Source organism: Pinus tabuliformis, chromosome 7, assembly GCF_031772625.1.
Source record: "Pinus tabuliformis cultivar Carrire ecotype Pingquan chromosome 7, CPIR1, whole genome shotgun sequence".
NCBI classification, from domain to species: Eukaryota; Viridiplantae; Streptophyta; class Pinopsida; order Pinales; family Pinaceae; genus Pinus; species Pinus tabuliformis.
The window spans coordinates 1775875122-1775881762 of record NC_142293.1 but is presented as its reverse complement, the minus strand read 5'-3'; positions in this window follow the sequence as shown (position 1 = coordinate 1775881762).

Genomic DNA, 6641 nt, shown 5'->3' with positions numbered 1-6641 from the left:
TCCCCTAGCCCTAAAACCCTCAAAAAGCCACTTTTTCCCATATCCTAAGATTTCGGGCGTAAATTGCTAAAAACCCGCGCTCAAAACCCATACTTTACCCCTTACCCTAAGCCCTGAGCGCAAAAAACATACTCCGCCTGTTTATGATCCCATAACCCACTAAACTTATAGTTTTTACCCCCGTCGCGCTATATTAAAAACGGAATATACTGCGTATATTCCCGTCCTAACCTCCCGCCGCCTCGCACTTACCGCCAATCGTTGGATCGCCTGCCCCATAGATCAACGGTGGGCGGGCCGCCCCACCCCCAAACCGCCCGAGCTTTAGCGTCCAGGAGATGGGCGGTATTGCCGCCGTGCTCCCGCCACGCGTCAAGCTCCGGGCTGTGGCGGAGCGCCCCCTCACAAAACCACCATCCTCAAAAAGCGGTGCACCACAAAACCATTTACCGCCCATGACGTCACATCCCACATCACCCTCTGCCCAGTCACCGCTTACGTCACCCTCTGCCCAGTCACTGCTTGCGTCACCCCCTTTGCCCAGTCACCATGTCGAGTCACCTACCTGCGTGGCCTCCTGCCACGTCACTGCCACGTGTCCCTGCCACGTCATCATCCGTACATGATGACATCATGCTGACGTCATCTCGCCACGTCGTCCTGGTGACGTCATGCTGACGTCACCTGCCGTACAGTGTCACGTCATGCTGACGTCATCATCAGCTTTTTTGCGCGCAGAGGCGAAAATCGCACTTCGGAGCCCCGAAATCCGATTCTGAGGCAGTTTTTGATGAGCGATTTGCGCCTACTCATTGCTAGATTTTTTGGGCCTGAATGGGGAATCTTCAGAGAATCGTTTTATTCTGCGGCCCCCAGCAAGCCCTAAAGGCGCCGAATGACCCATTTTTCTTCACGAAGCTTGCCGGAAGGAGCAGAAAGCAGTTTTAAAGGAAACAGAGGCCGAGCAACGGCCATTAAATTGTGAATAAGACCCACAGCATGGCAAAACAACATCAATTTATTGCCAAAGAGTATCAGAGGAGGAAGGAGAGCCAAAGAGTATCCGCCAAAGATTTTTAGGGGCTTGAAGCACTTGAACATTGATGAGCCCCCCAGAAAGTCAAATCAAGAGGAGTAAGCCCATCCTAGCTCTCAAATCACAGTCAAAAGCATTCAATACCACCGAACAGCAATGGTGCAAAGACCAATGCACAGTTATGACAGATGAAAAGCACAGAGCCACCTGGACAGATATTAACTCATTTTGATACAGCTGCCCCCAGCATAGCTCAAAGATATTTTCTGGCATTTATTTCTGGATAGGATTAGGTTAAAGTAATCAATTTTCTGTCGGACCTGTTAGGTCGGCTGTAATAGATAATTTCAGATAAATCTTCCCTATATATACCACCCTCTGTATTGTTTTAAGTGTTGGTTGGTGGATAGATTTTCAGTAGAGACTCGCACTCTATACCTGACATGTTTTCTGTGATCAAAGACTGCTGAAAAGCTTGGAGGAAAGACTGTCTGCTCTGTGTCTAATGGTTTCAAGAAGTGAATTTGGAATTCTTGTGCTGCAACATGACTCAATAAGTTTTCCTATCTCTGTTTTTTCATTGATATACCGTCTAAATAGCAGAAAGAAAGAATAGTCTAGAATTGGTTAACTGCCCTCTATGCTCATTTTCTGCTGTTTCTTTATGTTTTCCTCTAGATCAGTCATGAATATGAATTCCCTTCGGCTCATATTTCCCCTAATCCATTCATCTTTGACAGTTGTCTAGGAATTCTTAATTGCTCCTAGATAGAGTTCATTCACTTTCCCCCTTTTAAGCTTAATGAGAGATTCTTTGTTGCCTCTCATTCCTTATCCCTCATCCCATCCTTATAAGCTTTCAGTGTTGTTTCATGAGCAGCTACCTTGCTCCTTATTTCTCTTGTGACCAAGAAAACGCACCAGCCGTCTCACTCCTTGACTCCACGCCCAATGGTTTGAAAACTTACCAGATTATGTCTTGCCTCTCTACTTGAAACGTCTTCCTTCCCACCAAAAACAATACAAAACCCCTGTGCATCATATCTAGCCTAAAATCATCCATTAAAAAAAGCTAAACCTAAAAGAGAGAGCCCTCTCTGACTGCAGGCAGGCTAGAACCTGCAGTCCAAAGTTGGTTTGTGGTTACCTCGGCCGTATCCTTTTCTGGAGCTTTAAGGACAACCTGAGTGATAACACGGTCTCTCTTTTTCTTTGTTGTCATGCCCTTCTTTTTTAACGTTGCCTTCTTTAGAAATTTGTTTTGTAGACTTCTCTTTATCCTTACTCAAAACATCATACTTCATTTCTATGCCTTCCTTCTTTTTGATATCCAATTTACCTTGGCTGTCCTTCCCTGAATCCTGATGCACAATTTCTTTTTCATAAGAGTTGTCCCCTTCTTCTTCAATTTTTGAAACAAAATCTTCATCAACAGGATAACCTAAATTAAACAAAACGAATGAATCTAGATCAGAATGGACATCATAAACTGGGTGATTAACATGCTTGTCCTTACTGTTGATCATATACTGCATGAGAGGCTCTCTGTATAACCTTCTCATATATCCTCCAAAAACTGGAATTGTCATGTATGACATGTCAGTTTGTAATGCTCCATTCAATTTTTCCATCTAGGATCTAGACAAAAGCATACAATACCTAGGAGGTATGTCTACCACTGCGATGTCCAACACCATGCATTTGGAAGGAATATGAGTCAAGGATATTGCTAGATCTTTAATTAAGCCCAAACATTTCACCTTACTGGAATCAAAAGAATAAAGATCCTTGCATGGTTGTGTAATGTCTAATCCCAACCTCTCCATAATCATCTTTGGCATTAAATTATGTGATGCCCCGGAGTCTAACATAACATTGTGTAGGATTTGTTCATGTACATTCAAACTAACATAAAAGGGAGGAACATCACCATCCTGTGTTTTATCCTCAATTTTTGGCCCAAAGATGATAACTGGATGATCATTCGCTATATTAACTGTATTAGAGGTTTTATCTACTTTAAGGGCCTTTAAAATCTGAAACCTATATTGATCATTTCTCACTAATTCAGTAAGAGGAATAGAAATCTTAAGCTTAACGACTTCAGCTTCGAGATTAAATAGAATTGTTAACTTTTCAGTCTCCTTGTGAACAACATCCTTCTTTTCTGCAACTTCTTTGTCTTTGGTTATGCTGTATTTCCATTGTGAAATAATGACAGGAGGATTTGGGAACTTATGCTAGGAATATATTTCTTTTGAGCACTTGTATTGGGGAGGACCTTTTGAACACCATTGGCAGACACTTCTTTCCTTGTTGTATTGATGATTGGTGCATCTTTATTTGCTGCATTGCCTCCCAAAGTCTTATTCCTAAAATTATACTATCGCCGCACTTGCATTATAGCATTCTGAAAACCCTTTCTATATTCCTCCAATTCAATCATCAATGCATCATTTTGGGATTGGGACAACAATTTCTTCATCTTCTGCTTCAAAATTTTCAAGCTTCTCATATTCTTGATCCTCTTTGGTCAAATAAACCTCCTGCTGTCCATCACCAAAAAATAAAATCTGATCTTCGGGAGTTTTCTCATCTTCCTCATCTTGATCTTGAGAAATTTTTTGTTGGAATGATGGTCTTATTTGTTGTTGTGATTGTTGCAAACTTTTTTGCTCCCAAGGTTTGTTAGGAAACTGTGGCTGCCTTCGGAAACCAAGATTTTTGATTTGTGGACCAATCTGGGTCTCTCAAATTGCTGTCCGGTCAGCCAGGGAGATTTTCTCCATCATCTTCTCCATTGTCTTAACCAATGTTTCGAATTTAGCATTTGAGGAAGTGGCAGGATCCTCCTTTATGTTGACCCTCTTCTCGAACATCAACTTATATTTTTTTGCTAACATATTAGCTTCCACACTTACTACATTATTTTGCATGTCCTCCAATGTTTCCAGATTTCTTTCTCTGATTTGGTAAGCCATTTTAGGATAAAAAACATCTGGATAATCCAGTAAGGCCAACCTAGGAGGAGGCTTAATCTCTGCAGGAATTGAATTGTGTAGTTTGTTGAACCTTGTAGAAAAGTCTTGAACAGATTCTCCGGGTTGTCTTTTCAAGTTATACTTAGCCAAGATCTGTAAAGGGTTCTTCTTTTCACCCCACCTTGCAAGGAAATCATCTTCTAACTCCTGATAATTTGCAAATTCTCTCAAGTGATAACTCTTGAACCATTTCTTGACATCACCGAAAAAACTCTGAGCAAATAATCTTATTTTAACATCATCATGGTCTACTTCCTCCAAATCCACGAAATCACTGACCTTGTCAACATGCTTCTTAGTAGTGATTTCTCTTGTGCCATCATACTGTGGAAGCCTTTGCCCATAATTGAGAGGTAGATCATGAAGCTGAGCAGGAAAAACCAAAGGAGCATACCTTGCTGCCATAACTACTACTTGAGTAGTTTGATGACTGACAGGCGGTGTAACAACAATAATAGACGATGGAAGGATTGGATGAATGAAAGTTGAAACTGAGGATGATGGATTTTGAAATGAATTCAAAACAGAGCCAGTAGTGAAAACAGATTGAACAAGGATATTTCTTTGAGATAGGACTATGTTTTCAACAACTTTTTGAACTTTTTCAACTAGACCTTTGAGTTTACTGAACTGCTGGATGATATTCTGACTAAACTCAATTCCTTTGGATGATACACAAGAACTTAAATTGTCTGAATCTACTATAATTTTAGGGATACTAGAACAAGACCTCATTCTAAACAATGGGATTTCAAAAGAAATTTCGGGTGAGGAAACAGATTTCCTGATAGGACAATAACTAGCTTGACTTTCCAGCACCACTCTCTCCTTCCTGAGGAGTTTTTCAGGATCAAAAACCACTACAAGAGGATTTGGGTCAGGGTTCTGCCTAGTGAACCTCCTAGAAGCCAAATCTTCTCAAACAAGGATGCATGCAATGAAAATTTCTAATAATCAAAAGGATATTTACAATTCAACCTATGATGTACATTTTGGACATGAAACTTCTTGGGATAATTTAAACTTTTGAATCCCCGGCAACGATGCCACTATGTTATCACTCCATAAAAACCCTTCAAGCTAAGGAAAGGGCTACAAAGGTAACCACAAACCACTATGGTCTAGAAAACTGGCCTTTCTAATTGGAGGGGGTAACCTTAATTAATGAAAACTAAATATTTGACTTTATAGCATACATAGACAAGTTCTGGGAGTATTTGGATTTTGATAATGAAGGTGGTAGAGGATTTCTACAAAAAACTATTGACAATAAAAGTGATCTCTCTATTGTGACATGCTGATGTATTTCCAACCAGCTTCATATATGGAGGCTTAATTAGCACAATTTTCGGAATGAATAATGAAATTGTAGTATAGGAAAGGTAAGAGTATCAAGACATTTATCAAAAGAGCATAAATAACATTTATCACTACATCTCAGATCAATGACCATCAAGAAGAAAAGACAATACTTTTAAAGGCATACATACTTCATTTGCAATTGAAATATACTCAGTTCAATTAGACATGAGCATATAAGATGAATTCAAGTATAATTGTCCCCTACACCTTTAAAACAATATGAAGAAAATATACAAGAGAAAGGCACATAAACTGAGAGAGAAAAACTTATTCCAAAAACATTCATACCATAAGAATCTCCATAAATCGACTGGAACCCCTTCAACATTCAGGCATGTTCATTAAAACCAAATCACAAGCATAACTGCAATAACTCCTCTAGCAATTGAGAAACCAACAACAACCTTCTTTGTCTTCATTTATGAAAATATATAGTAGATACATGGATGAAAATAAGTTCAAGTTCACTGCATCTTCGATCCCACAGAGGATCGATTCAAAACTGGGAAAACATAGTAAACTGCTGTTTTTTTACATGCTTTTCACCCAAACATAAAACATAAAGAATATTTTGTCTTTTTGAAAGAAAAAATAACCTATTTAAATACAAATTATCTTAAAAAGGTCTTTGGACTGATAAAAATGACTGAAATAGAAAAAAGCATAAAAGCTGCCTTTGTGACTGCTGAAAAGCCTGCGCAGTAGGTGCACAGCGCCCAAATCATTATCCTTCTAGAATTGACACGTGGAAAGCAGCTGGGGTGGTGAGCTAGACACCATATGTACTCCACGCCAACATCTTCAAAACCTGATAGGTGGCCATCGTACTGTGTATGTGAAATGGTCAGAGCATGGGCTGCGTAGCGAGTGCACAGTGTTTGTGTAGAAAAATTGTTGCAACTGTTCTTTGAATGCCTTTCATTACTTCTGAACACTGTCATGACACTATTATGCTGATCATATCAAATTTAACATATTAACACATCATAAAATTAAAACAAAACTTGAGAATAAAAAGGAAAGCCTGATCATTTCCTTTTCCTCTTGCTTGATAATTTACTACTAGAAGCCTTGATGCTGGGAGTCTTGGACTTGGGATCTGGAGTAATGAGGTCCTGTTGCTTCACAGGTGGTGATAAAGTAGGTGTGGCTTTGGATTTAGGATCAAATTTAGGCATTTTCATGAGCGGAGGTATTACAAC